The sequence below is a fragment of the Rattus norvegicus genome, chromosome 5 (assembly GCF_021556685.1).
Source record: "Rattus norvegicus strain SHRSP/BbbUtx chromosome 5, alternate assembly SHRSP_T2T, whole genome shotgun sequence".
In the NCBI taxonomy this organism is placed as follows: Eukaryota; Metazoa; Chordata; class Mammalia; order Rodentia; family Muridae; genus Rattus; species Rattus norvegicus.
The window spans coordinates 164,004,903-164,028,366 of NC_141538.1; the positions used below are offsets into that span (position 1 = coordinate 164,004,903).

Below are 23,464 nucleotides of genomic sequence, written 5' to 3' on the forward strand. Positions count from 1 at the left end.
GACACAATCTCACAGCAAACTATGGTTTCTCTGCTTCTTATAATCCTTCAGCCCCTCTTCTGAGACAATCCCTGAGCATTAGGTACAGGGGTTGTGCGGTAGATGTATCTTTGGGACTGGGCTTCATAATTCTGCATTCTAACAATTTTACTTTCGGATGTAGCAGTTGTCCACTAGAGCTGAGAATACACATTTGTATGTGTTTCTTGGATTTTCATCTACTAAGGAAATACTCTGTATATTTTTTTAATGAAGAGAGGTGTTCTTTATTAGCTGCTGTTTCATTGTAAGTTTTGCTTGGTTTTCCAGTAGGCTAACCTTCCTCTAAAGAGTGGCCCCATAGCCGTGAGAATATGGGTAACACAAACCAGAAACAATAGACTATGGAAAAACAAGAGGGCAGTGAGGTGAGAGGAATGGGGAGTATGATCAAAATACATTATATGCAATATATTCTCAAAAAATAATAAAAATATTATATTAAAAACCAAAAAAAACCTATATTCCACAAATTTCAAAAAAATAAAGTACATGGATGATTTTTCTAGACAGATAACTATTCCCAAAAATAAATCAAAAACATATAAACTATCTGAGCAGTCTTATAACCCTGAAAGAAATAGAAGGAGTCATTAATATTCTCCCAACCACATGAACAATAAAAATCGTTGGCCAGATGATTTTAGTGCACAATTATAACAAGCTTTCAAAGAAGAGCTAATGGAAATATTTCCATGGATGCAGTGGTGTTTCACTATACAAAAATCTACCAACTAACCTAACAATGGAAAGCAGTTAATGGGAAAGCCAAGAATCTAAGTCAATCCTAGGAAACTAGTCGTCTCATCTGCTTTTCTGTATATACTGTATTCCTCAAGAAGTAGTTTCCAACAGATGTATGGCAAGTAAGTGCAAGCAGGTGAAGAAAAGTGAGACTTCCTTCTATCATCATTATGCAGGCATACATCAGAAGGTATGCCCCACCTTAATGATGTGCACAACCATGCCTTGTTTTGAAATTTACTCTGTGCCAAACTGGCCTAGATCTCAGAATTCTGCTTGCCTCAGATTCCTGTGATTTAATGTATTTAGTACCTTGTCTAGGACTAAACATCTCATGTCCACTATGCCTCATGATCTGGATCAAAAGTGTGTGTCATCTTATGTCAAGATGTGGATCAGAAGCCTGTTTCCTAATGACACAGATTACGTAACAGGTTTTCCCTCCATTATTGGATTGCAGTTTATTCCAAATGTAGATAAAGTTGCCAACAAGGTATAGCCATCACAATAATGCACAATATAAAAAACTGAAAGAAAAACCCCATATAAATATCTAACTAGACACCAAAAATGTGTTTGATGAAATCCAACGTGTCTTAATAATAAGTTTGGAGAGAGAAGAGATACAAGGAGCATACCTAAATAAAATACAGGCAATATACATCAATTAATACCAAAAATCAAATTAGATGGAGAGAAACTTCAAGCATTTCCACTAAAATCATGTACAAGACAAGGCTGTCCACTCTCCACATACCTCTTCAATATAGTAACTTGAAGTTCTAGAAATATCGATCAGGCAACTAAAGGAGATCAAGGGGATACAATGTAGAAAGGAAAAACTCAAAATATAACTCATTCAGATAATAGGAGACCAAAAGTGTAGAAAACTACAGTTGAAAAATATTTTGCCAAAGTGGCTGGATGCACAGTTGACTTGAAAATAGAAGTAGACATCCTCTACTCGAGGCAATAAACAGGATAAAAAGTAAGTTATGCAATAGCCACAAACCAAATAAAGTAAATTCATTTACATCTAATCAAGAAAGTGAAAGCATGTATGACAAGAACTTAGTTTCTGAAGAAGAAAAATTGAGAAAGATGCCAGAAGGTGGAAATATATTCATCTACGTATCTCAAGTGCAAATTGAAAACAACCAAGTCACACTTGTTGAATCATTCCTTTTAATTTACAGAACAATGGGGAAGGAGTTGTTGACCAGAGCACAAGGGACTCAGAATCAGGTGTTATTCAGAAATATGAAACCAGCATTTGATAAGAATTTTTGTTTCTGGATACTCAAAGCACTATTCATATCTGTAGGAATATATGAAGGATAAAGAACGTGCAGTCTCTTTGGCCTAGATTGTCAAGTATACTTTGAAGTATTATTTGCCTAAATTTGTCCATTTGAATTGAATATACAGAATGCTGCCAGTTTCATTGGAAATTTTGAGGGGGATAGTACACATCTTAATTAGTTTCCCTTTGTAATGGATTATTTCTGTCTCCCTGAAAGGATTACACATTATTACACTCTTCTGGCTTCCCCACTTGTCTTCATCTTGTATTATTTGAGGGTGAACCAGTAAAAGATTAATGAAAACTTTCCTACATTGTCACATTTTCAGAGTTTCTCCCAGCACAAATAGTTGACACTCTCTAAAATTTGAACATTGCATGGGTTTAACAAGTTTTTCATGATCAAACAAATTCTCTAATGTAGATCCTCAAGTGTTGCATGTATACACCCTGAATAAAACACATGCCACATTTTTCACAGAAGAAATACTTTCACTACAGAAAGCTGTTCAGATGTTTCCCCTGACCTGATATGAAGTCAGATATTAATGCATATATTATTTTGCTCAGATCCTGCCTATATATATCCTTGGTTAAATTGTAAGAAATAGGTCAAAACTAAAGTATTCACCTCTTCAATACATTCAAAAGGTTTTTCTCCTGTATTTTCTAAAGTAATTTACAATGATATTTCTTCATAAAGGATTGCCTCATTCTCTTCATTTATAAAGATTCTCTAATGTATAAAATCTCTGATGATATCTCAGATTGAAGTTGTGGTAATATATTTGTCACATAAACAATATTTGTGAGTGTTGTCTCATGCATAAATTGTTTGATGAATTATCAGATGGTGCTTCCTAGTAAACCATTTGTCACATTCACTGCATTTGTAAGGTTTCTCTCTTCTATGAATTCTCATATGAATTCTCCAATTGCCTTTTTCATTAAAGTATTTGTCTTGTCACATTCACTGCATTTGTAAGGTTTCTCTCCTGTATGAATTCTCTGATGAATCCTAAGACAGGATTGATGGCTAAAGCATTTGTCACATTCACTGCATTTGTAATATTTCTCTCCTATATGAATTCTCTTATGAGCACTACGTTTGGATTTTTATGTAAAGAATTTGTGACATTCACTGCATTTGTTTCTCTCCTCTATGAATTCGCTGATGAAGTCTTAGATGGAAATTTTGGTATAGCCTTTGTCACATTTACTACATTTGTAAGGTTTTTCTCTTATATGAATTCTCACAGGATTACTGAGATTAAATTTTTAGGTAAAACATTTGTCACATTCACTGCATTTAAAAAGCTTCTCTCCTGTATTAATTCTCTGATGAATTTTAAGATAGCATTTTTGGGTGAAGACTTTGTCACATTGACTACATGTGTAAGGTTCCATTGCTTGATGAATTATCTGCTGACTTTGAAGACTGCATTTCTGAGTAAAACATTTCATTACATTTATTTTTTTTTATTAACTTGAGCATTTCTTATCCACATTTCGAGTGCTATTCACTTTCCCGGTTTCCAGGCAAACATCCCCCTAACCCCTCCCCCTCCCCTTCTTCATGGGTGTTCCCCTCCCCACCCTCCCCCAATTGCCGCCCTTCCCCCAACAATCTAGTTCACTGGGGGTTCAGTCTTAGCAGGACCCAGGGCTTCCCATTCCACTGGTGCTCTTACTAGGATATTCATTGCTACCTATGAGGTCAGAGTCCAGGGTCAGTCCATGTATAGTCTTTAGGTAGTGGCTTAGTCCCTGGAAGCTCTGGTTGCTTGGCATTGTTGTTCATGAGGGGACTAGAGCCCCTTGGAGCTCGTCCAGTTCTTCCTCTGATTCCTTCAACGGGTGTCCTATTATCAGTTCAGTGGTCTGCTGCTGGCATTCGCCTCTCTATTTCCTGTATTCTGGCTGTGTCTCTCAGGAGAGATCTACATCCGGCTCCTGTCGGCCTACAATTCCTTGCTTCATCTATCTTGTCTAATTGGGTGGCTGTATATGTATGGGCCACATGTGGGGCAGGCTCTGAATGGGTGTAACTTATCTCTCTGTTTTAATCTTTGCCTCTCTATTCCCTGCCAAGGGTATTCTTGTTCCCCTTTTAAAGAAGGAGTGAAGCATTCACATTTTGATCATCCGTCTTGAGTTTCATTTGTTCTAGGCATCTAGGGTAATTGAAGCATCTGGACTAATAGCCACTTATCAATGAGGGCATACCATGTATGTTTTTCTGTGATTGGGTTACCTCACTCAGGATGATATTTTCCAGTTCCAACCATTTGCCTACGAATTTCGTAAAGTCATTGTTTTTGATAGCTCAGTAATATTCCATTGTGTAGATGTACCACATTTTCTGTATCCATTCCTCTGTTGAAGGGCATCTGGGTTCCTTTCAGCTTCTGGCTATTATAAATAAGGCTGCTATGAACATAGTGGAGCACGTGTCTTTGTTGTATGTTGGGGCATCTTTTGGGTATATGCCCAAGAGAGGTATAGCTGAATCCTCAGGCAGTTCAATGTCCAATTTTCTGAGGAACCTCCAGACTGATTTCCAGAATGGTTGTACCAGTGTGCAATCCCACCAACAATGGAGGAGTGTTCCTCTTTCTCCGCATCCTCGCCAGCATCTGCTGTCACCTGTGTTTTTGATCTTAGCCATTCTCACTGGTGTGAGGTGAAATCTCAGGGTTGTTTTGATTTGCATTTGCCTTATGACTAAAGATGTTGAACATTTCTTTAGGTGTTTCTCAGCCATTCAACATTCCTCAGCTGTGAATTCTTTGTTTAGCTCTGAACCCCATTTTTTAATAGGGTTATTTGTCTCCCTGCGGTCTAACTTCTTGAGTTCTTTGTATATTTTGGATATAAGACCTCTATCTGTTGTAGGATTGGTAAAGATCTTTTCCAAATCTCTTGGTTGCCATTTTGTCCTAGCCACAGTGTCCTTTGCCTTACAGAAGCTTTGCAGTTTTATGAGATCCCATTTGTCGATTCTTGATCTTAGAGCAGAAGCCATTGGTGTTTTGTTCAGGAAATTTTTTCCAGTGCCCATGTGTTCGAGATGCTGCCCTAGTTTTTCTTCTATTGGTTTGAGTGTATCTGGTTTGATGTGGAGGTCCTTGATCCACTTGGACTTAAGCTTTGTACAGGGTGATAAGCATGGATCGACTTGCATTCTTCTACATGTTGACCTCCAGTTGAACCAGCAACATTTGCTGAAAATGCTATCTTTTTTCCATTTGATGGTTTTGGCTCCTTTGTCAAAATCAAGCGCCCATAGGTGTGTGGATTCATTTATGGGTCTTCGATTCTGTTCCATTGGTCTATCTGTCTGTCTCTATACCAATACCATGCAGTTTTTACCACTATTGCTCTGTAATATTGCGTGAGTTCAGGGATAGAGATTCCCCCAGAAGTCCTTTTATTGTTGAGGATAGTTTTAGCTATCCTGGGTTTTTTGTTATTCCAGATGAATTTGCAAATTTTTCTGTCTAACTCTTTGAAGAATTGGATTGGTATTTTGATGGGAATTGCATTGAATCAGTAGATCGCTTTTGCTAAAATGGCCATTTTTACTATATTAATCCTGCCAATCCATGATCATGGGAGATCATTCCATGTTCTGAAGTTTTCTTCAATTTCTTTCTTCAGAGGCTTCAAGTTCTTAGTGTACAGATCATTTACTTGCTTGGTTAAAGTCACACTGAGGTACTTTATATTATTTGGGTCTATTATGAAGGGTATTGTTTCTCTAATTTCTTTCTCGGCTTGTTTCTCTTTTGTGTAGAGGAAGGCTACTGATTTATTTGAGTTAATTTTATACCAAGCCACTTTGTTGAAGTTGTTTATCAGCTTTAGTAGTTCTCTGGTGGAACTTTTGGGATCACTTAAATATACTATCATATCATCTGCAAATAGTGATATTTTGACTTCTTCTTTTCTGATCTGTATAGCCTTGACCTCCTTTTGTTGTCTGATTGTTCTGGTTAGAACTTCAAGAACTATATTGAATAAGTAGGGAGAGAGTAGGCAGCCTTGTCTAGTCCCTGATTTTAGTGGGATTGCTTCAAGTTTCTCTCCATTTAGTTTAATGTTAGCAACTGGTTTACTGTATATGGCTTTTACTTTGTTTAAGTATGGGCCTTGAATTCCTATTCTTTTCAGGACTTTTATCATGAAGGGGTGTTGAATTTTGTCAAATGCTTTCTCAGCATCTAATGAAATGATCATGGGGTTTTGTTCTTTCAGTTTGTTTATATGATGGATCACGTTGATGGTTTTCCATATATTAAAGCATCCCTGCATGCCTGGGATGAAGCCTACTTGATTATGGTGTATGATTGTTTTGATGTGCTCTTGGATTCGGTTTGCCAGAATTTTATTGAGTATTTTTGCATCGATATTCATAAGGGAAATTGGTCTGAAGTTCTCTTTCTTTGTTGGGTCTTTGTGTAGTTTAGGTATAAGAGTAATTGTGGCGTCATAGAAGGAGTTCGGTAGTGCTCCATCTGTTTCAATTTTGTGGAATAGTTTGGATAATATTGGTATGAGGTCTTCTATGAAGGTCTGATAGAATTCTGCACTAAACCCATCTGGACCTGGGCTCTTTTTGGTTGGGAGACCTTTAATGACTGCTTCTATTTCCTTAGGAGTTATGGGGTTGATTAACTGGTTTATCTGTTCCTGATTTAATTTTGGTACCTGGTATCTGTCTAGGAAATTGTCCATTTCCTGCAAATTGTCAAGTTTTGTTGAATATTGGCTTTTATAGTAAGATCTGATGATTTTTTTTGAATTTCCTCTGAATCTGTAGTTATGTCTCCCTTTTCATTTCTGATTTTGATAATTTGGACACTCTCTCTGTCCTCTCATTAGTCTGGCTAAGGGTTTATCTATCTTGTTGATTTTCTCAAAGATCATGATGCTGGAGGACTTCAAGAAAGACATGAAGAACTCCCTTAGAGAAACACAGGAAAACATAAATAAACAAGTAGAAGCCTACAGAGAGGAATCACAAAAATCCATGAAAGAATTCAAGGAAAACATAAATAAACAAGTAGAAGCCTATAGAGAAGAATCACAAAAATCCCTGAAAGAATTCCAGGAAAACACAATCAAACAATTGAAGGAATTAAAAATGGAAATAGAAGCAATCAAGAAAGAACACATGGAAACAACCCAGGATATAGAAAACCAAAGGAAGAGACAAGGAGCCGTAGATATGAGCTTCACCAACAGAATACAAGAGATGGAAGAGAGAATCTCAGGAGCAGAAGATTCCATAGAAATCATCAACTCAACTGTCAAAGATAATGTAAAGTGGAAAAAGCTAATGATCCAAAACATACAGGAAATCCAGGACTCAATGAGAAGATCAAACCTAAGGATAATAGGTATAGAAGAGAGTGAAGACTCCCAGATCAAAGGACCAGTAAATATCTTCAACAAAATCACAGAACAAAACTTCCCTAACCTAAAAAAAGGGATACCCATAGGCATACAAGAAGCCTACAGAACTCCAAATAGATTGGACCAGAAAAGAAACACCTCCCGACACATAATAGTCAAAACACCAAATGCACAAAATAAAGAAAGAATATTAAAAGCAGTAAGGGAAAAAGGTCAAGTAACATATAAAGGCAGACCTATCAGAATCAAACCAGACTTTTCGCCAGACACTATGAAAGCCAGAAGATCCTGGACAGATGTCATACAGACCCTAAGAGAACACAAATGCCAGCCCCGGTTACAGTATCCTGCAAAATTCTCAATTAACATAGATGGAGAAACAAAGATAATCCATGACAAAACCAAATTTACACAATATCTTTCTACAAATCCAGCGCTACAAAGGATAATAAATGGTAAAGCCCAACATAAGGAGGCAAGCTATACCCTAGAAGAAGCAAGAAACTAGTCGTCTTGACAACAAAACAAAGAGAAGAAAAGCACACAAACATAATCTCATATCCAAATATGAATATAACAGGAAGCAATAATCACTATTCCTTAATATCTCTCAACATCAATGGCCTCAACTCCCCAATAAAAAGACATAGATTAACAGACTGGATACACAATGAAGACCCTGCATTCTGCAGCCTACAGGAAACACACCTCAGAGACAAAGACAGACACTACCTCAGAGTGAAAGGCTGGAAAACAACTTTCCAAGCAAATGGTCGGAAGAAGCAAGCTGCACTAGCCATTCTAATAGCAAATAAAATCAATTTTCAACTAAAAGTCATCAAAAAAGGTAAGGAAGGACACTTCATATTCATCAAAGGAAAAATCCACCAAGATGAACTCTCAATCCTAAATATCTATGCCCCAAATACAAGGGCACCTACATACATAAAAGAAACCTTACAAAAGCTCAAAGCACACATTGCACCTCACACAATGATAGTAGGAGATTTCAACACCCCACTCTCATCAATGGACAGATCATGGAAAAAGAAATTAAACAGAGACGTAGACAGACTAAGAGAAGTCATAAACCAAATGGACTTAACATGTATTTATAGAACATTCTATCCTAAAGCAAAAGGATATACCTTCTTGTATGCTCCTCATGGCACTTTCTCCAAAATTGACCATGTAATTGGTCAAAAAACGGGCCTCAACAGGTACAGAAAGATAGAAATAATCCCATGCGTGCTATCAGACCACCACGGCCTAAAGCTGGTCTTCAATAACAATAAGGGAAGAATGCCCACATATACGTGGAAGTTGAATAATGCTCTACTCAATGATAACCTGGTCAAGGAAGAAATAAAGAAAGAAATTAAAGACTTCCTAGAATTTAATGAAAATGAAGGTACAACATACCCAAACTTATGGGACACAATGAAAGCTGTGCTAAGAGGAAAACTCATAGCTCTGAGTGCCTGCAGAAAGAAACAGGAGAGAGCATATGTCAGCAGCTTGACAGCACACCTAAAAGCTCTAGAAAAAAAAGAAGCAAATGCACCCAGGAGGAGTAGAAGGCAGGAAATAATCAAACTCAGAGCGGAAATCAGCCAGGTTGAAACAAAAAGGACTATACAAAATATCAACAGAACCAAAAGTTGTTTCTTTGAGAAAATCAACAAGATAGATAAACCCTTAGCCAGACTAACGAGAGGACACAGAGAGTGTTTCCAAATTAATAAAATCAGAAATGAAAAGGGAGACATAACTACAGATTCAGAGGAAATTCAAAAAATCATCAGATCTTACTATAAAAGCCAATATTCAGCAAAAAACTTGAAAATCTTCAGGAAATGGACAACTTCCTAAACAGATACCTGGTACCAAAGTTAAATCAGGAACAGATAAACCAATTAAACAACCCCATAACTCCTAAGGAAATAGAAGCAGTCATTAAAGGTCTTCCAAAAAGAGCTCAGGTACAGGCGGGTTTAGTGCAGAATTCTATCAGACTTTCATAGAAGACCTCATACCAATATTATCCAAACTATTCCACAAAATTGAAACAGATGGAGCACTACCGAACTCCTTCTATGAAGCCACAATTACTCTTATACCTAAACTACACAAAGACCCAACAAAGAAAGAGAACTTCAGACCAATTTCCCTTATGAATATCGACGCAAAAATACTCAATAAAATTCTGGCAAACCGAATCCAAGAGCACATCAAAACAATCATCCACCATAATCAAGTAGGCTTCATCCCAGGCATGCAGGGATGCTTTAATATACAGAAAACCATCAACGTGATCCATTATATAAACAAACTGAAAGAACAAAACCCCATGATCATTTCATTAGATGCTGAGAAAGCATTTGACAAAATTCAACACCCCTTCATGATAACAGTCATGGAAAGAATAGGAATTCAAGGCCCATACATAAACATAGTAAAAGCCATATAGAGCAAACCAGTTGCTAACATTAAACTAAATGGAGAGGAACTTGAAGCAATCCCACTAAAATCAGGGACTAGACAATGCTGCCCACTCTCTCCCTACTTATTCAATATATTTCTTGAAGTTCTACCCAGAGCAATCAGACAACAAAAGGAAATCAAGGGGATACAGATTGGTAAAGAAGAAGTCAAAATATCACTTTTTGCAGATGATATGATAGTATATTTAAGTGATCCCAAAATTTCCACCAGAGAACTACTAAAGCTGATAAACAACTTTAGCAAAGTGGCTGGGTATAAAATTAACTCAAATAAATCAGTAGCCTTCCTCTACACAAAAGAGAAACAAGCCGAGAAAGAAATTAGGGAAACGACACCCTTCATAATAGCCAAACAATATAAAAAACCTCGGTGTGACTTTAACCAAGCAAGTAAAAGATCTGTACATTAAGAACTTCAAGACTCTGAAGAAAGAAATTGAAGAAGACCTCAGAAGACGGAAAGATCTCCCATGCTCATGGATTAGTAGGATTAACATAGTAAAAATGGCCATTTTACCAAAAGCTATCTACATATTCAATGCAATCCCCATCAAAATACCAATCCAATTCTTCAAAGAGTTAGACAGAAAAATTTGCAAATTCATCTGGAATAACAAAAAACCCAGGATAGCTAAAACTATCCTCAACAATAAAAGGCCTTCAGGGGGAATCACTATCCCTGAACTCAAGCAATATTACAGAGCAATAGTGATAAAAACTGCAGGGTATTGGTAGAGAGACAGACAGATAGACCAATGGAACAGAATCGAAGACCCAGAAATGAACCCACACACCTATGGGCACCGGATTTTTGACAAAGGAGCCAAAACCATTCAATGGAGAAAAGATAGCATTTTCAGCAAAAGGTGCTGGTTCAACTGGAAGTCAACATGTAGAAGAATGCAAATCGACCCATGCTTATCACCCTGTACAAAGCTTAAGTCCAAGTGGATCAAGGACCTCCACATCAAACCAGATACACTCAAACCAATAGAAGAAAAACTAGGGCAGCATCTCGAACACATGGGCACTGGAAAAAATTTCCTGAACAAAACACCAATGGCTTCTGCTCTAAGATCAAGAATCGACAAATGGGATCTCATAAAACTGCAAAGCTTCTGTAAGGCAAAGGACACTGTGGCTAGGACAAAATGGCAACCAAGTGATTGGGAAAAGATCTTTACCAATCCTACAACAGATAGAGGCCTTATATCCAAAATATACAAAGAACTCAAGAAGTTAGACCGCAGGGAGTCAAATAACCCTATTAAAAAATGGGGTTCAGAACTAAACAAGGAATTCACAGCTGAGGAATGTCAGATGGCTGAGAAACACCTAAAGAAATGTTCAACATCTTTAGTCACAAGGCAAATGCAAATCAAAACAACCCTGAGATTTCACCTCACACCAGTGAGAATGGCTAAGATCAAAAACTCAGGTGACAACAAATGCTCGCGAGGATGTGGAGAAAGAGGAACACTGCTCCATTGTTGGTGGGATTGCAGACTGGTAAAACCATTCTGGAAATCAGCCTGGAGGTTCCTCAGAAAATTGGACATTGAACTACCTGAGGATCCAGCTATACCTCTCTTGGGCATATACCCACAAGGTGCCCCAACATATAAAAAAGACACGTGCTCCACTATGTTCATAGCAGCCTTATTTATAATAGCCAGAAGCTGGAAAGAACCCAGATGCCCTTCAACAGAGGAATGGATACAGAAAATGTGGTACATCTACACAATGGAATATTACTCAGCTATCAAAAACAATGCCTTTATGAAATTCATAGGCAAATGGTTGGAACTGGAAAATATCATCCTAGTGAGGTAACCCAATCACAGAAAAACACACATGGTATGCACTCATTGATAAGTGGCTATTAGCCCAAATGCTTGAATTACCCTAGATGCATAGAACACATGAAACTCAAGACGGATGATCAAATTGTGAATGCTTCACTCCTTCTTTAAAAGGGGAACAAGAATACCCTTGGCAGGGAAGAGAGAGGCAAAGATTAAAACAGACAGAGAAGTTACACCCATTCAGAGCCTGCCCCACATGTGGCCCATACATATACAGCCACCCAATTAGACAAGATGGATGAAGCAAAGACGTGCAGGCTGACAGGAGCCGGATGTAGATCTCCCCTGAGAGACACAGCCAGAATACAGCAAATACAGAGGCGAATGCCAGCAGCAAACCACTAACTGAGAATAGGACCCCCGTTGAAGGAATCAGAGAAAGAACTGGAAGAGCTTGAAGGGGCTCGAGACCCCTTATGAACAACAATGCCAAGCAACCAGAGCTTCCAGGGACTAAGCCACTACCTAAAGACTATACATGGACTGACATTGGACTCTGACCTCATAGGTAGCAATGAATATCCTGGTAAGATCACCAGTGTAAGTGAAAGCCCTTGGTCCTGCTAAGACTGAACCCCCAGTGAACTAGATTGTTGTGGGGAGGGCGGCAATGGGGGGAGGGTGGGGAGGGGAACACCCATAAAGAAGGGGAGGGGAATGGGGGAGGGGTTGTTTGCCCAGAAATCGGGAAAGGGAATAACATTCGAAATGTAAATAAGAAATACTCAAGTTAATAAAAAATAAATAAATAAATAAATACCTTAAAAATTAAAAAAAAGAAGGAAACAAATGGAAATCATGTGAGATCTCACAGTGAAAGTAATTGTAACTGACCTCTTACTGAACAGGCTACGTTAAGGGATGGCGCTATACTGATGACTCAAAATCAGCTTTTTCAGATGAGAAAATAGCCTCTCATAGAAGTTCATGTCTTGATGAGAGGAAGCCTGCATTGCTAAGTCATCCAGCATCTTTATTCCTGATAATTCATTCATGACTATTGTATTACTGAATTATTTTATTTGTCATAGATAAGAAAAGAAACAACTGAAACCCACAGTCATTATATCCTCTTAATTATTCAGTACTGTTTCTGCAAGGTATGCTCCAGTGAGAATAGAACAGAGACAAGAAAAAAAGAAAAGAACCTCAAATCTTATCTATATCAAATGGTATGAAATGATAATAACCTTTTAAATCTTATTTTCAAATTATACCATGTACCCGTCTCAAAAATATTAATGTAGAATTGCACATGTCTAAACAAAATACAGGGACAAATGTTCTAGGGGAGACTGGAGGAAATGCACTCTAGAGACTGCCCCCAAATGGGTTCCATTTCATATATAGATACCAGCCAAGACACTATTGCTGACACCAATGTTTTCTAAGAGGAGCCAGATATAGCTGTATTCTCAGAAGTTATACTTGAGCCTCACAAATACAGATGTGGAGGCATGCAGCCAATAATCAGACTAAGCACAGGGACCCCAATGGAAATGGTAGGATAATGGCTGAAGGAGTTGATGGGGTTTTCAACCCCATAGAAAGGACTATAGTATCAACCATTCAGAAACCCCGAGCTCCCGAGTATTAAACCACTAACCAAAAACTACATATGATTGGGCACATGTCTCCAGCTGTATATGAAGCAGAGGATTATATTAAATGGCATCTCTGGGAGGGAAGGCCAACAGTCCTGTGAACTCTTGATGCCCCAGGGTAGGGGATTCCTTGGGCAGTGAGACAGGATTGGGTTTTTGGGTAGATGGGGGAGAACCCTCATAGAAGCTGGGGAAGAAGGGATAGGATATTAAGTTTGTGTAGGTGGGATAGGGAATTGGCATAACATTGGTAAGTAAATAAAATAACCAATAAAAAGAAAACAAATTCTAATTGTACATTGCAGAAGCTAGGACAGATAAGTAATATATCTGTAATGAAATTTCAGAAAGTAAATATCTGGACATTTCCAAAGCAAGCAGATAAATATAAAAAGAAGATAATGAAAAAGGCCAGATTTTAACCCGAATTTCCATCATTTGGGGTCTCTAGACATTTAAAAGAGTTACACAAACACATAGTAGGAAATTTCAAAGAAAAATTTAAAAATTCAACAAGAAGTACATTCTTACCCACAAATAATAGATTTTTGTAATTCTCTAACATCACATCTATATACAATCCTCTCCGTGCAAATTAGAGACATTCCCATTCCTCCAGTGAAAAGTACACAGACAGGTCCTTGAAGGTAAACAGATCCTGCAATGGAAAATAACCTATTTTACCTGAAAAGAATGCATACCTATGTTAACTAAAAGTAATTACTGCATTTTCAACAAATGCGGTTGTTTCAACATTCAGTGTGCCTGTAGAAGAATGCAAATTGACCCATTCTTATCTCCTTTTACAAATTCAAGTCCAAGTAGATCACGGACCTTCACATCACACCAGATAAACTGAAATTAATAGAAGAGAAAGTGAAAAAGAACCTTGAACAAGTGGTACAGGGGAAATTCTTCTGTACAGAACCCTAACAGCTTATGCTCTTAGATCAAAAATTGACAAATGAGACCTCATAAAATTGAAAACCTTATGTAAGGCAAGGCTCACTGTAATAGGTAAAAAATGGCAATCCACAGTTTGAGAAAAGATGCCTACCAACCCTACTCTATATGTGATAGAATACTCGCATCCAAAATCTACAAAGAACTTAAGAAGCGAGACGCCAGAGGACTAAATAACCCTATTTAAAAATGGTGTACTGAGCTAAACAGAGAACTCTCTACTGACCAATTTCGAATGGCTGAGAAACCCTTAAAGAAATGTTCATCATTTTAATCAACAGGGAAATGCAAATTAAAGCAACCATGAGAGTCTACCATACATAAGTCAGAATAGCTAAGATGAAAACTTGGGTGGCAGCAGATGCTGGTGAGGATGTGAAGACAAAGGAATGCGGATGTGGTTGCAATTTGGTACAACCACTCTGGAAAAGAGTCTGGTGGTTACTCAGAAAGTTGGAAATTGTTCTACCTGAGAACCCAGCTATACTGCTCCCGGCATATTCTCAAATGACGCTTCAACATATAAAAAGGACACATGCTCCATTAAGTTCATAACAGCCTTATTTATAATAGCCAGAAGCTGGAAACAAGCTGGATACCCTTCATTAGAGGAAGATGTGGTACATTTACATAATGGCGTACTACTCAGCCACTAAAAACAATGAATTCATTAAATTTGAATGCAAATGGATGGAACTTGAAAATAATCAACCTGTGTGAGATAACACAGTAAAAAAGGAACTCACATGGTTTGCACTCACTAATAAGTGGATATTAGCCAAAAACTAGCTTTGAATAATCACAATACCACTAACAAAACATATGAAACCCAAGAAGAAAGAAGATCATGCCAAAGTGTAGACATTACAGTGCTACTCAGACAGGTGAAGAAAATAATCTCGGGGAAGTGCAGAGAGGGATGTGCAAGGTAGAGAGGAGAGGAAGGAAAAAGGTGGGCCAGTTCAGATATGGGAAGAGATAAGAGAGAAGTACAGAGGGTCAGGAAATTGAAATGAGGTGTGTGGCAGTCAGGAGTGGGGCAGATTGGTGATAGCCACTCAAAAGTCCTAAGATGTTCCCAGGAACCAACACATCTGAAGACCACAACCCCAGACACTATTGCTGATGTCAAGAAGTGCTTCCTGCTTACAGCTGTTATAGATGTGCCCTCAGAAGCTCTGCCAGAGCCTGACCAATACAGATGCAGATGTATGCAGTGAAACCTGAGACTGAGCACAGAAATGTCAATGGAGAAATTAGGGGAAGGACTGTAGAAGCTGAAGGGGTTTGCAACCCCATAGGAAGTACAACAATATCAACTAACCAGAACTACAAATGCTCCCAGGGACTAAACTACCAATCAAAGTGGTCACATAGGGGGACCTGTCACTCCAGGTGGATATATTGCAGAGAATGCCTTATTGGTCATAACAGGAAGGGAGCCTATTATGGAGGCTTGATCACCCAGGGTAGTGGAATGCTAGGACACTAAGGCAGGAGTAGGTGGCCATGTGGAGAACACCTTCATAAAGGTAGGGGGAAGGGGGAGTGGATAGGCATTGTGGAGGAGAAACTGGGAAGAAGAACATTTGAAATGTGAATAAATAAAATAACCTGTAAAAAATAAAAAATTACAAGAGAACAAAAAGCCCAAAGAATTAATTAAGATCAATTTTGCAACATAAATGAGGCAAGAAAATATTGAATGGCAAATATTTTCTTAGGGTTTTATGAAGATATGTCTGTGGATATGAACTGCTGCTCTTTTATAGACAATCTATAGAATTACTTAGCATAAATATTCACATATAGACTCACATTTAGAAAGTCCCTCATCTTATGAATTCTCTGTGGTTTACCAAAACCTTAGCAGCAAATGAAAGATTTACCATCGTCACTATATTTGGTTTTTTTTTTTTTTTTTTTTTTTTTTTTATTAACTTGAGTATTTCTTATATACATTTCGAGTGTTATTCCCTTTCCCGGTTTCCGGGCAAACATCCCCCTCCCCCCTCCCCTTCCTTATGGGTGTTCCCCTCCCAACCCTCCCCCCATTGCCGCCCTCCCCCCATAGACTAGTTCACTGTGGGTTCAGTCTTAGCAGGACCCAGAGCTTCCCCTTCCACTGGTGCTCTTACTAGGATATTCATTGCTACCTATGGGGTCAGAGTCCAGGGTCAGTCATGTATAGTCTTTAGGTAGTGGCTTAGTCCCTGGACTCTGGTTGCTTGGCATTGTTGTACTTTTGGGGTCTCGAGCCCCTTCAAGCTCTTCCAGTTCTTTCTCTGATTCCTTCAATAGGGGACCTATTCTCAGTTCAGTGGTTTGCTGCTGGCATTCGCCTCTATATTTGCTGTATTCTGGCTGTGTCTCTCAGGAGCGATCTACATCCGGCTCCTGTCGGTCTGCACTTCTTTGCTTCATCCATCTTGTCTAATTGGGTGGCTGTATATGTATGGGCCACATGTGGGGCAGGCTCTGAATGGGTGTTCCTTCAGTCTCTGTTTTAATCTTTGCCTCTCCCTTCCCTGCCAAGGGTATTCTTTTTCCTCATTTAAAGAAGGAGTGAAGCATTCACATTTTGATCATCCGTCTTGAGTTTCGTTTGTTCTAGGGATCTAGGGTAATTCAAGCATTTGGGCTAATAGCCACTTATCAATGAGTGCATACCATGTATGTCTTTCTGTGATTGGGTTAGCTCACTCAGGATGATATTTTCCAGTTCCAACCATTTGCCTACGAATTTCATAAACTCGTTGTTTTTGATAGCTGAGTAATATTCCATTGTGTAGATGTACCACATTTTCTGTATCCATTCCTCTGTTGAAGGGCATCTGGGTTCTTTCCAGCTTCTGGCTATTATAAATAAGGCTGCGATGAACATAGTGGAGCACGTGTCGTCACTATATTTGTAATTTTTGTGTGCAGTTTTATTTGTGTAATGTCATTTAAAGTCCTTTGTTACAATATTTGTTTCTCTGTACACACAAGAATACACACTCAATATACAATGAATGGTTAAAACCAGTCCTTTAAAATCCAATGATCTCTCCTGAACATTGCTGGCAGGAGGAATACATAGCACATATGCATACATTCAGGCAAATGTAAGCAACATAAATTGAAGAAAAATGAACCGTAACTTTAATAAGAGAAATGTTCTAAAATACTCATCGATTTCCTTGTATTTAGATCTTTCTTAAAAACATTATATAATTATTTCAAAATTAACAAATGTTTACAAAATGTAACATGTACCTTTGATGTCTAGATGCAGTAGTGCACCTTAATGAAGTATGGGTTGATATCAAACACAATCCTAGTGTTCCATCAAAGATGGTAAAGTTATGATGAGGGAAATATGCTTTCAAATTTTACAATGTCCACCTTGCACAAGTAAGAACACTAGCTCAAACTGTGTGCAGCTGGGTCTAACATGACTTTATTACAACATATCTATGTGACATTCTGAGGCCTAGATACCATTGTACTCACTTTCTAGAATAAATGGGTAGAATGTGAAATGCAGAATTAACAGATGGACTAGATGTCAGAGTTTTTTCTTTAAACAGAAATGGACTGCAACATCAAGGCATACATGAACATTCCACATTACGTATAGAATCAAATAGTTTGGGAAGTTTTTTATGAGAATATATATTCAGAAGCATAAATAGACAGACAAGATTACATAATGTTTTATGTAAGTTAGCATGAGCGATAACATAATAACAATTTCATAAATTCCATACGGCCTTTCACTACAAAATGATTAGATAATTGTGTAAAAATAAATAGCATCTGTGACAATTCATTCCAACAAAGTAGAATTATTTTCTTTGAAAAATTTTGCTTTCAAACTGAACGGAGAATTAAACTAACACTCCATGAATATTTAATAAATTATTTTTCAGGAGTTTTACTTAATTGAAGATTTCAACCTTCTAATATTAAGTTTCATTTCTTCAGAATTTTACATCATTTAAGGCAAGGCTCAATATACATAGAGTGAGAGAAGGCTCAGAACAATTTCAATATGCTTATGAAGTTCCTGGGGCAAAATAGACAGTAGATCATAATGAAAACTCTGGACATCGTGAGAACAGAAGGAACATCCCTCAGTCTAATGTAGATAATAGCCAACATGCTAAATTTATCATTATGAAAATGGAAGACATCATTCTACTCCTTTCAGAAGAGAGATAAAGGGTTGCAAAGCTGCCGCACTAACTTATCACAGTGTAGCAATGCTTATAAATATCAACTGAAACACAGACAATTTTCAATATATCAGAAAGGGATACATGGAAGGCAAGTTTTCTCAAATTACAAGAAATATAATTCTTCAACTCAAGAATTACAAATATCCCAAGAAAAAACAAAATTTGATAATACACTTAAGTTATTAAAATAAAAGAAAGCATTACTTGGTTTTACACATTTCTGAAAGATAGTCTGAGAAGTCAGAAGAGTGCTGAGTGTCTTCAAAGGTCTTGGAAATGTTGATGTTGCATACAAATTGGAAAAAGGGTTCTGTAGGTTGATGGGCTCTGTAATTCCAAACTGTCTGGCAACTTATGTCCATCAGTGTAATAGTGACAAGGATATTTTTTAGGTAACAGAAATTTTATCGCTTTGAACTGAGGTCAACCTACAAGGAAATACATAGATGGCATTGGAAGCTGGTCAAAAGTCACAGTAAAGATCACAAGGAAAGTGGAATTTAAAACTGACACACTGTTACATGTAAAATACTAGAAATGCCTCTAAATGGTTCTCTCTCTACAAGATAGCATTGTGGTGCCTTCAGGCTAAATAAGACAATCATGGTTTCAGTGCACACCTGCCAATTCAGAGACTCCTGCGTCAAAAGCCGGAAGTGGGGGAGAAAAGGGGAGACAATAAAAGATGGAGGAAGGGGAGGTATGGAAATCCATACTGTCATGTACAGTAGCATATAGAATTATGAATCCAAGAGAGCATGGCTGCCCATCAAAACCCTGCCTCAGATCTCACATGAAACAGAAAGATAGGATTAAATTGTGATAACAAGGAAAGAGAATGAAGTGAGGGTAACTGTTTAAGGGTTTTGGGGGCACTTCTTGAAGAAAGGCCATTCACCTGAAAAAGCAAGGGATTTAGAAAGCACAGATTAAAGTAAACTCCAGGAGCTTTGTAATATCTGCAATAGCAAAGAAAAGGGATCATGCAAATACTCTACCAAGTTTTTTCTCTAAATCTTCTAATAATTATAATATGCAAAAATGAGGATAATCCCTAGTCTGTGTGATAGAAAATTTAGTGACAACAGGACTTTATGTATTTTGAAAGGTATCAAAACATAAAATGCAGTCACAAAGTTACAATATTTAAAACTCAACCTCTAGGGCAATAGTGGACAGCACCAGGTAGGTATGAAAAAATAAGCATAGGAAGGGATAAATGTTCAAGGGAATATTCAGGACAGTTTTTTCATACCATGTTAGCTTATGATTCTTATCTGTACTAACAGGCTGAGTAATGTTGTCATCTTTCTGAGAAACAAATCACGAAATCCTGCTCCACGGACAAACGCTATGGTTTAATGTTAACAGTAGTTAACATATAAAATGAGTGTGTATCATGACATTATTCCGTCCATGTCTATTACTAAAGAAATACACCTGCTATTTTATCAAGATGGAGCAATAAGTCACTCTAGGATGGAGAATATCCTATGGTTTTACATGCTTCCACCATGAAGTCACCATGAACACTAAACCTTCTACTTTAAAACTTGGAACTGATATTTCCTCAAACCTATACCTACTCCTGAATGGCAATAATTCTGGACGTTGAGTCTTCCAGTCTAAGTTTATTATCATGTGTTAAAGCAAATCTTTTTTACAATAGACAAAATTCAAATAGCTATGTGTAGTGTTCAGACACTGAAAATCTTGGTTAGTGCAAGTCCATAGCATTTTAATCTAGTATTTCCTGGGAAACCCTTTCAGAGATTGGTTTCCACAACTTCAGATGTGTCCAGCCATTCTCATATCTATGTGCTATGACAGTGTGCATCTCTAGTCCAGGTAATTTTTCCTATCCCTTACCAACAAAGAGACTACATAATAATAACATTCAGTAGCAATAGATACCCACAAATTAAAATCACGAGAGTATGGAATGATATTTTTAAAGCCATGCAAATAAACAACTGCCAACTTTACTATTGTGTCCAGAAAAAGGAGGTATTAGTATTGATGGTGTTTAATACACATTTGAATGTACTAAATCATTAAGAAACGTTTTTAAGTCAACAACCAACTTAGATAATAAACGGATGAAAATGTGCACAAAAGAACGAGATATGAAATATCCATGAGGTCACAGGTAATAAATAAGGTAGTTCTTGATGCTCAGGTCTGATTGTGAACCATAGTTATCTAGACCTCAGTCCTACACCATATCTTAGACCTGCGCAGAGAGAGGTGGTCTCACAGGAGCAATGACACACTTAAGAACAAATGCTAACAGGCTCAGAGGCTTACACACTCACAGGAAGGACAAGTGCCTGTCAGAGACAACAGAACCAGCTATCACTAGAGATAACAAGATAGCAAGAAGCAAGTGTAAAACAATCACCAGAAACCAAGGCTCTCTGGCATCATCAGAAACCAGTTCTTCCATCACAGCAAGCCATGGACACCCCAACACACTTGAAAAGCCTGATTCGGATTGTAATGATGGAGAAATTTAGGCATGACATAAATAACTCCTTTAAAGGAATACAGAAGAACACAAGTCAATACGCAGAAGCCATAAAAGGAAACACATAAGGGCCATAAGGAAATCGTGGAAAACACAAACAAAAAATACACACAATGGAACAAAACCATCCAGGATCTAAAAATGGAAATAGAAGCAATAAAGTAATTGCAAAGGGAGACAACCAAGGAGATAGAAAGCCTATGAACAAAATCTGAACTCATAGATGCAAGCATGATGAACAGAATACAAGAAAAAGAAGGGAAAATCACAGGCATATAATATACCACAGAAAACATTGACACAAGAGTCAAAGAAAATGCAAAATGCATAAAGCTCTTAACCCAAAACATCCAGGAAATCCAGGACACAATGAAAAGAGCAAAGTAAGTATCATAGGTATAGAAGAGAGTAAAGATTCACAACTCCAAGGTCCAGTAAATATCTTCAACAAAATTATAGAAAAAAACTTCCCTAACCTAAAGAAACAGGTGAGAGTAAATACACGAGAAGCCTACAGAAATCGAAATAAGTTGAACCAGAAAAGAAATTCTTCCTGTCATATAATAGTCAAAATGCCAAGTGCACAAAGCTAAGGAAGAACATTAAAACAATAAGGGAAAATGTCAAGTAACATGTAAAGCAGACCTATCAGAATTACACCAAACATCTCAACAGAGACCTAAAAACCCAGAAGGTCCTGGGCAGATGTCACACAGACCTTAAGAGAACAAAAATTCCCTAAAGCTGCTATTTGATTAATGTTGTCATTGATAGAAGCCTGTTGGTTCTGCAAACTGAAATGATTGTCGCAGACAGTGTTTCCTTTTTCTCGTTGGGGTTGCTGATTTGTGAGCATGCTTTCTGATTACAAAAGCATGAGTAGCAACCTCCTTGAGGCATGGCATCAGTGTGCACTCTTCTGTCCTGATTTAAGCTGCCTCATGTAGTGCTATTACAGTTTGGTTCAGTTAACTTTCTTTTTAAAAAGTTGTTCACACATTTTTAGGGTGTCCTTACTTCAGTAAAGGAGAGGGAGGGGGAGAGCCTTAGAACTTTTGAGGGGAAAATAAAAAGCTATAACATATAACATACAGTATCAAACTATTTTACATGAATGACACAAGTGTTCTGAATCAAAAAAAATGAACATTGTTTAAAAAAAGAGAGAATAAAAATTCCAGACTGGGACACTACACCCAAGAAAATTCTCAATTACCGTAGATCGAGAAACCAAGATATCCTATGACACAATCCAATTTATAAAATATATTTATAAAATCTACAAATCCAGCACTACAAATTGCAATAGATGGACAATTTTAACACAAGGACAATAACCACTCACAAGGTTACATACAGAGGACACCAAATTTTAATTCATACAGGAAATGCACCTCAGCGACAAAGACAGACCCTACCTCAGAATAAAAGGCAGGATATTTTTTTTTCAAGCAAACAGTTCCAAGAAGCAAGCTGGGGTAGCCATTTTAATATTGAAAAAAAGTTGACTTTTAAAGAAAAGTTATTAAAAAAAAAGATGAGGAAGGACAATTCTTACTTATCAAAGAAAAAAATCTACCAAGATGAACTCTCAATACTTAACATCTATGCACCAAAAGCTAGGGCAGCCGCATTCATAAAAGAAACTTTACTAAAGCTCAAAGTGTACATTGAACATCATACAATAGTAGTAGGAGACTTCAACACTTCTCTCTCACCAATGGACAAATCATAGAAACAGAACCTAAACGGAAACACAGAGAAACTAAAAGAAATTTTGAAGCAAATGCATGTAACAGATAAATTTAGAAAATTTCATTCCAAAATTGACCATGTAATCAGTCACAAAACAAGCTTCAACAGATACAAGGAGATTGAGATAATCCCATGCATCCTATCAGATCACCACAGACTAAAGCTGATCTTCAAGAACAACGAAAACAACAGAAAGTGCACAGACACATGGATGCTGAGAAGAAGGTATATTCTTTTGTTTCTGAGTGAAATGTTTTTAACAACTTTCTATTCATTGATAATTGGATCAGGGAAGAAAAAAGAAAGGAATTAAAGACTTTTTAGAATTTAAAGAAAATTATGGCACAAGATTCCTAAACCTATGAGACACAATGAAAGCAGGTCTAACAGTAAAACTCATAGCTATAAGTGACTCCATAAAGAAATTGGAAAGAGCATATACTAGAAGCTTAACAGCACATCTGAAAGTTCTAGAATAAAAGGAACAAACGTAATCAAAAGGAATAGACAGCCAGAAAT

General features: G+C 37.4%; 1 protein-coding gene across 2 annotated transcripts in view; it reads right to left on the minus strand.

Annotated features, from left to right (window-relative positions):
- The window catches only part of Rex2l4 (reduced expression 2 like 4), a 751,000-nt gene that overhangs the window by 559,840 nt on the left and 167,696 nt on the right, over window positions 1–23,464 (minus strand). The gene's annotated exons all lie outside the window — the stretch shown is intronic.